This window comes from Arachis stenosperma, chromosome 4 (genome assembly GCF_014773155.1).
Source record: "Arachis stenosperma cultivar V10309 chromosome 4, arast.V10309.gnm1.PFL2, whole genome shotgun sequence".
In the NCBI taxonomy this organism is placed as follows: domain Eukaryota; kingdom Viridiplantae; phylum Streptophyta; class Magnoliopsida; order Fabales; family Fabaceae; genus Arachis; species Arachis stenosperma.
Genome location: NC_080380.1, coordinates 6046901 through 6054152, shown reverse-complemented (window position 1 = coordinate 6054152; position 7252 = coordinate 6046901).

The following is a 7252-nucleotide window of genomic DNA, read 5'->3' as shown; positions in this document are numbered from 1 at the left end:
CGTGTTTTGGTTGATTCTTTGTCTGAAGTTGAAGACGCTTTTAGCCAATGTGGAAGTGATCATGACGCTGTGGAGGATCTAGATGCTTTTTAGTTTAATATGTTAGGATACTACTATAAGTTGTTGTTGTGCAGGATCTTCATGCTTCTTAATTTAATATGTTCAGATAGTAATTTAAATTGTCGTTTGGTTTGTAATACAATGTTAGTCTCTTCTGAATTGTAATGTGGATATAATTATGATATTTATATATTTAATCAAATTTCTATTTTAATTACAACAAAAAAAATGTGTTTGTTTTGCCATTTTTAAATAAACTCGTGCAGTAATTAATCAACTATTAATCAGTATTGAAAATATGATAATTGCGGGAAATAAATATATATACTGCTTAATAAAATTGTTTTCATTGCCATTTTTAAATGTATGTATTCAACCTAAGATTAGATTTAATTGTTATTAAAAAATATATCTGTCTTTAGTTTTTTTATTTATTTAATCAAATTTTTTTTTAATTACAAGAAAAAATATGTGTTTGTGTTTCCAATTTCAAATAAATCCATGCAATAATTAATTAATTATTAATCAGAACTAAAAAAGAAATTGATAATTAGAAAAAAAAATATAGATAATGGTTAATAAACTGGGGTTCATTACTATTTTTAAATGTATTCAAGTTGAGATTAAATTTAATTGTTATTGAAAAATATATAGGATATCAGTTTTTTTAATTTCCTTTTTTTGTTCAAAAAATGTGAACTCAAAGTAGCCATACTGCCATTAACACATAAGTCATGTTGTTGCTTTTGTTCATTTTTTTCATTTTCGGGTCTTTTCCTGTGTTTCTGTTTTTCACTTTGAAACCCGATTTGGTTTCTATGAGCTCAACGATGATTCCCTCCGACTCGCCCTCTCCAGAATCAGAAAGCCAAGTACCCAGAGCTTCGAATCGTTCTCTTGATGTCGTTGATTTTGTTTGGTGGGTGTGTGATTCAATCAGAGTCGCGATGCATGCTGTTCTTTAGTCAGGGGCTTCTTTCTCTTCAAATTCTCCCAAAAACAGATATCAGATCAATGAATCGGGTTCATCGAAAACTATTATCCTCTTGGTTCTTTTTCTTTTCCTTGATTCTGTCGATTTTTCTAATGAATTTTGTCATCGGTTCGACGATTTATCTGGGTTTTATTGTGTATGGTTGCTCAAATCCCTGATTGTGCAAATTCTGTTCATTTTTTGTATCTCTTCTATGGTTAATCGAGATTTTTTTTCTAGGGTTTGTGAAATTCCTAATCTTGCAAATTGTCATCGTTTTGGTATCTGTTCGATGTTTAACCCACATGTTATTGTTTAGGTTTTGTGAAATTACTAATTTGCAAATTCTGTATGTCACTTGGTTTTTTTTTTTGGGTTCATGTTGTTGGTTCGATTTTTTTGGGTGTTGCTCTTAACCTTCAGTTTGAACTTATTATCAGATCTCCTTTTGGTACATGTTGAATTGTTTGTTGCATGTCTCTTGTGCTTTTCATGAATATATTTATGATTTATTACTTTTTTTACATTCGACAAATCCCTGAGTTTTTAAATTGTTTTTGTTTTGAGAAACATGTTCTGTTTTCTATGTTTGATGTAATGTTCACATGAAAATGTGGTTTGGATACATAATAACGTTGTTGTGTATATTCTTTATTGGGAATTTGAAATTTGGGCATCTTTAACAAGGTATGAAGTTTCAATCTCATCTGTTTCATGAATGTTGGTTTCAGTTTGAGATTTTTTTTTATTTTTATCTAAACTTTTTTTCCCACTCATCTGCTGTTTTGAATGTATCCTTACCTAACACATTTACCAACTCTCATTGTGATGAGTAGAATCATTGTTTGGGGTAGTAGATTCATAGATGGGTTGATATGACATATCTATATAATATAGAGGTATGAGTATATCTAATTTAATTAGCTATGGACTCATTGACTGTCATATGTCAATCAACCAATCAATCTAGGCAAGGAGTCTAAGAGAAACGTATTCTACAAGCTTTGCTTTAGAAACTTGCTCATTCCTCTGGTATAAGTAGTACTGAGGTAATGCAGTATTGTGGAGATTTTTCAAGAGCTATCAGTTGTTCCTTACTTGTCTTTTTTCCTTTGCATTCCTTTCTGTTGAGATAAATCTCATATCCCACGCTGTTTTCTTCTGCCCATTTTTTTTCTTTAATTTTTTTTGCATGCATTTCTCTCATCTTTACTATTTATTAATCGATAAGATGAGTGTTAGTATTGATCCTCTTCACAAAATCTCTCCATGGAAGGAAACTTGGAGTATTGAGGCTAAGATCTTGACCATTTGGGAAGATGCTTTCATTGTTAATGAAAATATGCAGAAACTGTTACATGTAATCTTGATGGATAAGCAGGTGAGTATGTGTGTGTTTGTTAGTGTGTGTGTGTGTGACTGTGTGTGTGTTTGTGTGTGTGTGTGTCAGAGTATGTGTGTGTGACTGTGTGTGTGTGTGTGTGTGTGTGTGTGTGTGTGAGTGTGTGTGTGACTGTGTGTGTGTTATCAAAAGCTCAGTTTTTACTTAACTAAATTGTGTATTTTAAAATTTTAATTGTGATCAGTTTTAGCATGTAGTATTTCATGGTATGATATTTAGAAATGGTCAGATTATTTTTTCCCTCTTTTTTAATTTCCAGCACAATAAGGTCCAAGCAACTGTTGAGGATGATTTGATCAAAACTTTTGTTCATCAATTAAAAGAAGGACATGTATGCATTATTTCTGACTTCAAAGTGATACCTAATGGTGGATTGGTTAGGGTTACAAGACATCGATTCCGGATCCTTTTCAAGTGTAGTACTTCTGTTGTTGCAGCTCCGAATAAAGTCATACCTAATCCTGGTTTAAGTTTAACCTCTATGGACGAGATTCTTCAAAAGCGCACTGGTTATAAGTACTTAATAGGTAATTTTCGTTTTTTCAAAATTCACCTAAAATAAAGGTCTTTTAAAGTAAGATTATTAACACCTCAATGAAATGACTTGTGGTATTGTATCCGGCAGTTTAATCTTTTCTGGTATAATTTGAATAAACAGATTTTGTTGGGATGCTGTGCGGATTGAAAAGGAAAGTGGATGTTGAGTGTAATGGAAAGATATTGAAAGTTATTGTGCTTGAGGTTTTTGCTGATGGGTATCCTTTGCCTTTATATTTTTCATTCTATTTTTAGATTATGTTATGCCACTTTTTCATTTCTTTTTATTGCTCCTGAATTGTTCTATTGTTGTATTCCATTTATTATAATGATTACCCAGGAAGAAAATTCCCTGCAGTCTTGTTGGTGACTGTTCTGCTCTTATAGACATCAGTAGTTTGCAAAAGTATCAGAGACCGCCAGTTCTTATTTTGCAATCTTTCAAGATCAAAATCATTGGAGGTGAAAAGTTGTCCATGTTGGACACATGTCTGAGCTTGATTTGTTTATATATTTTTGTTTACGAATTGATTGTTTCTTTACGAATTAATTCTTTCTTATTGTGTTTTGTGATTTGTAGATAAAGTTAGCCTCCAAAATGTGATCAATGTTTCTCGGGTTTCAATCAACCCTGATATGCAGGAAACTGTGAATTTTCTCAATCAGTTAGTTCCATTCAATTTTTACTCAAGTTTTGTCACAATGAACTGAAAAATTCTGCCTTTCTCTTCATCCCTCACTTGCTGATTCTGTCTCTGTCTCTAATGCTCACTCACTCACACTCTTACTCTTTCACTCTGTCTCTCTCTTTATCTCTTTTCCTGAAATTCTTTTACTCTAATATTAATGTTTTTTTATAGATACCATATCGCAAGTCACCATTTCAGTAGACTACATAGTAATCAGATTGGGGATTTGGTATCTGTAATTGATGATGAATCTTTTGACTGGAAACTAATACGGACTATTGCTAATTTCAAGGGAAACAATGAGGTGTGTACTGTTAGGTTTTTAACATGTTTTAGGTCTATGTAAGAAGTACTCATGTTAATTGATTTTTTCATATTGTGGACATGCTTTGTCTATTCAATTCATAAATTTTTTTTTTTATTAGGATGGACAACTCTTTGTGGTTGGAAAAATTAAAGAGATTGTTGAAGATCCAGAGTGGTGGGTCTTTTCTTGTGTTTGTGGTCATGCAATTGTAGGTGATGATAATGTGTTTTATTGTCAGCTCTGCGGCAGAGAGGTCCAGCATTTTACGATCAAGTAAATCCATGCTCTGATTTAAAAATTTTCTTTCATTTGTTCTGATTCAATAATATAAATAAGCTTCAGATATCAGCTTCTTGTGAGACTCACAGAAAGATTAATCTGATATTTATTTTCTTGGTTATAGTTATAGGATTAAGATACTTGTTGAAGATGGGACTTCTTGTGGAATGTTTGTCTTGTTAGACAGTGCAGCCACTAAGTTATTAGGGAGAACCTGTTCTGATGTGTTTTTGTTGTTAGAAGATGAACAGGAGGTATGATTATTTCTCTTCAATTTTATTTCTGTATACTCTATCAATAACTATTTTTTATTCCTCAATTTCGTCCATTAATTAGTGATGACTTTTCAATTTCTATCACAGAAAATTGAGCACCAATACTGTCCACAGTTTTTTCATCAACTCATTGGGAAAGAGATTGTTTTCAAAGTTCAATCAAAGAGGATTAACACTCGCGGTTATTGCGGTACCTTTAAAATCATCAATGTGATTAGTGATGCATATTTTTTCAACAAACTTGAGGCTGATCAGTGCATCAATGTTAGTACTCTTTCTTTATGTTATATATTAATTAATTGATTAGTTGGAGGAATCATTTTTTGGATATAGTTTGTTGATCCCCACTTTCTAATTCTTTGGCTGTTGTTTTGAATGGTTTCCTTTACATGTCAATATGATTTTTACTCTTACTTTACAAAGTTTGCTACCTTTTGTAATTCATGCTTTGCTTCCAAATTTTAAGGATGTTAGTTCTGATTCGGCCTTTAGCCCAATAGTTGAAGACTTCTCTCAGTGTGGACATCTTAGAAGTTATGACAACCAACTCATATCTGGTGTTCCAGTACAACTGCATAGCATTAAAGAGATGCTTGCTGACATTCTTTGTGCTAAAATATATTCTTCTACATCAAGAAATGTTAGTATTTATGTTTATGTTCTCAACCGTCTGAACTGTGTCTCAGCATATGTTGTATGATAAAACATGTATCATAATATACCAATTACTGTTTCTCTACAGGATCATATTTGTATTTTGATCGGTGAAATTATTGATGTGCTAAAACATCAGAAGTGGTGGTACTATTGCTATTTGTGTAATGCACCTGTTTCTCATGTTGGGAATTTATTTTATTGTTATCTGTGTAAAGTTGAGTGTTTAGATGTCATAAGAAGATATTTATTTTATCTCTTGGAGTTCTTGGTACCAGTTTTTCTTTTTGCTTAATTGCATCTTCTACAGCTGTCTCTCAGTGTATATTTTTGCTTTTGTTTACATTATTTAGGTATCGCATCAAAATTATTGTTTCCCATTCAAATGGGAGCAATATTTTCATACTTGAGGATGATGAGGTGATGCAAATACTGAAAAAGAGTTGCTCAGATTTTTTGATGGACGAAGGAAATTCGTCCCAAGTAATCATTTTGTTTTTAATTTAATTTAATTGATCTTGTTTTCAGTTTAGTGTTTATGGTTCAGGTATGTGAATTTTGCTAATGTACCTATTCTTTTTTTTTCTTTTTGTTAGTCAACGGATGATTACACTGTTCCGAATAGCATGATTTCTCAGTTGATGAACAAGAAAATTGTCTTCATAGTGGATCCTAGACCCATTGGATATGATTTGAATAAATCTCTTCATGTTGTTCGTGCAATATGTGATGATATTGATATTGTGAGCTTTTTAGAGGACTCCATCCATGATAATCAACAGCAGGTGGTACCATTATTATGTAAATCTGATGTTGCGTTACTCCACTTTGTTTTTTTTTTTTTTGTTATCAAGTTAACCTCAATTGCCTATATTGTTATGTGTTTTTTCATGGGCGATGTATTAAGTGTTACTGATGTTATTCCTCTCTTGTTCCATTTAGAAATTTCCTCTGGATCCCTTTCTTCCTCATTTTCCTTTCGAATTTAAGAATCCAGTTGAGTTTCACTCCAATGCAACCGTTCAATGTTCGTCGAGCTCAGGTGCTCCAGTGCATGATGCTTCACCGATTTCCGTTCTGAACTGGAATTGTTGGGTATTTCTTTATCTAATGGGCTTTGATTCTTTATCTATTAGTAAACTACGTTTACACTAATACATATATGCATACATGTATGTCTGTTAGCTTTGGTTTCTTTATTTGTTTAATATTTCTGTTATTACTTTGCAAATTTTTATCATACCTGATTTCTTTATCATCTCAATTTGTTTTATTTATTTATTTTTTTTCTTCTGTGTTCCTTGTTCTTATATTTTGCTGTGTTCTCTGTAGACTGTTAACCATGATTTTCATGCAAGAATCTGCTCCTCACAAGGTTCCAATTTAGTTGGCAATCATCAGCCTCTCACTATTAGGGAGGAGCTTCGGAGGGCCTTTAGACATTGTGAAAATACTAGCGATGCTGTGGAAAGGATGGATGAGTGTAGTGGCTAATTGTTTGTTACATTACAATATATATTTATATAGATATGTATAATATCATTGGAAGACTCTGAAATATTGTTAGAATTTTGCTTAATTGTGTTAAGTACATGGAAAATTGGTAAAGTATATTCTCAATGGATCTATTTTGGTATGTAATTATCAACTCATTCTTTGGAGTTGTGATATTTATAAAACGTATTGTTCTCTTTCTTGTGCTTAAATTTGTATATATGGTTATTGTATATAGATGTGGGCTTTGTTTGGTGTGTATATATATTTATATATATATATATATATACTTATTAAAATGTATCCAATAATTTAAATAATGAATTCCAAAATCATTTAAAAAATGTATTTTTTTAAATTGTGTTATAATTTTATATTTAGATTTAGATATCTCATGTAAAAAGATATTTTTTAGTCAAATTGGTTAAATGTATTTCTTATTTATTTATCATGTGAAAATATATATTTCAAATAAAATTTTAAAACATAAATTTGAATTACTAAGAAAAAAAAAATTGAATGAATTTTTTAGTAATTTTATTTTTATTATTAAAAATATATCAACTCCACTAAAAAGTAAAT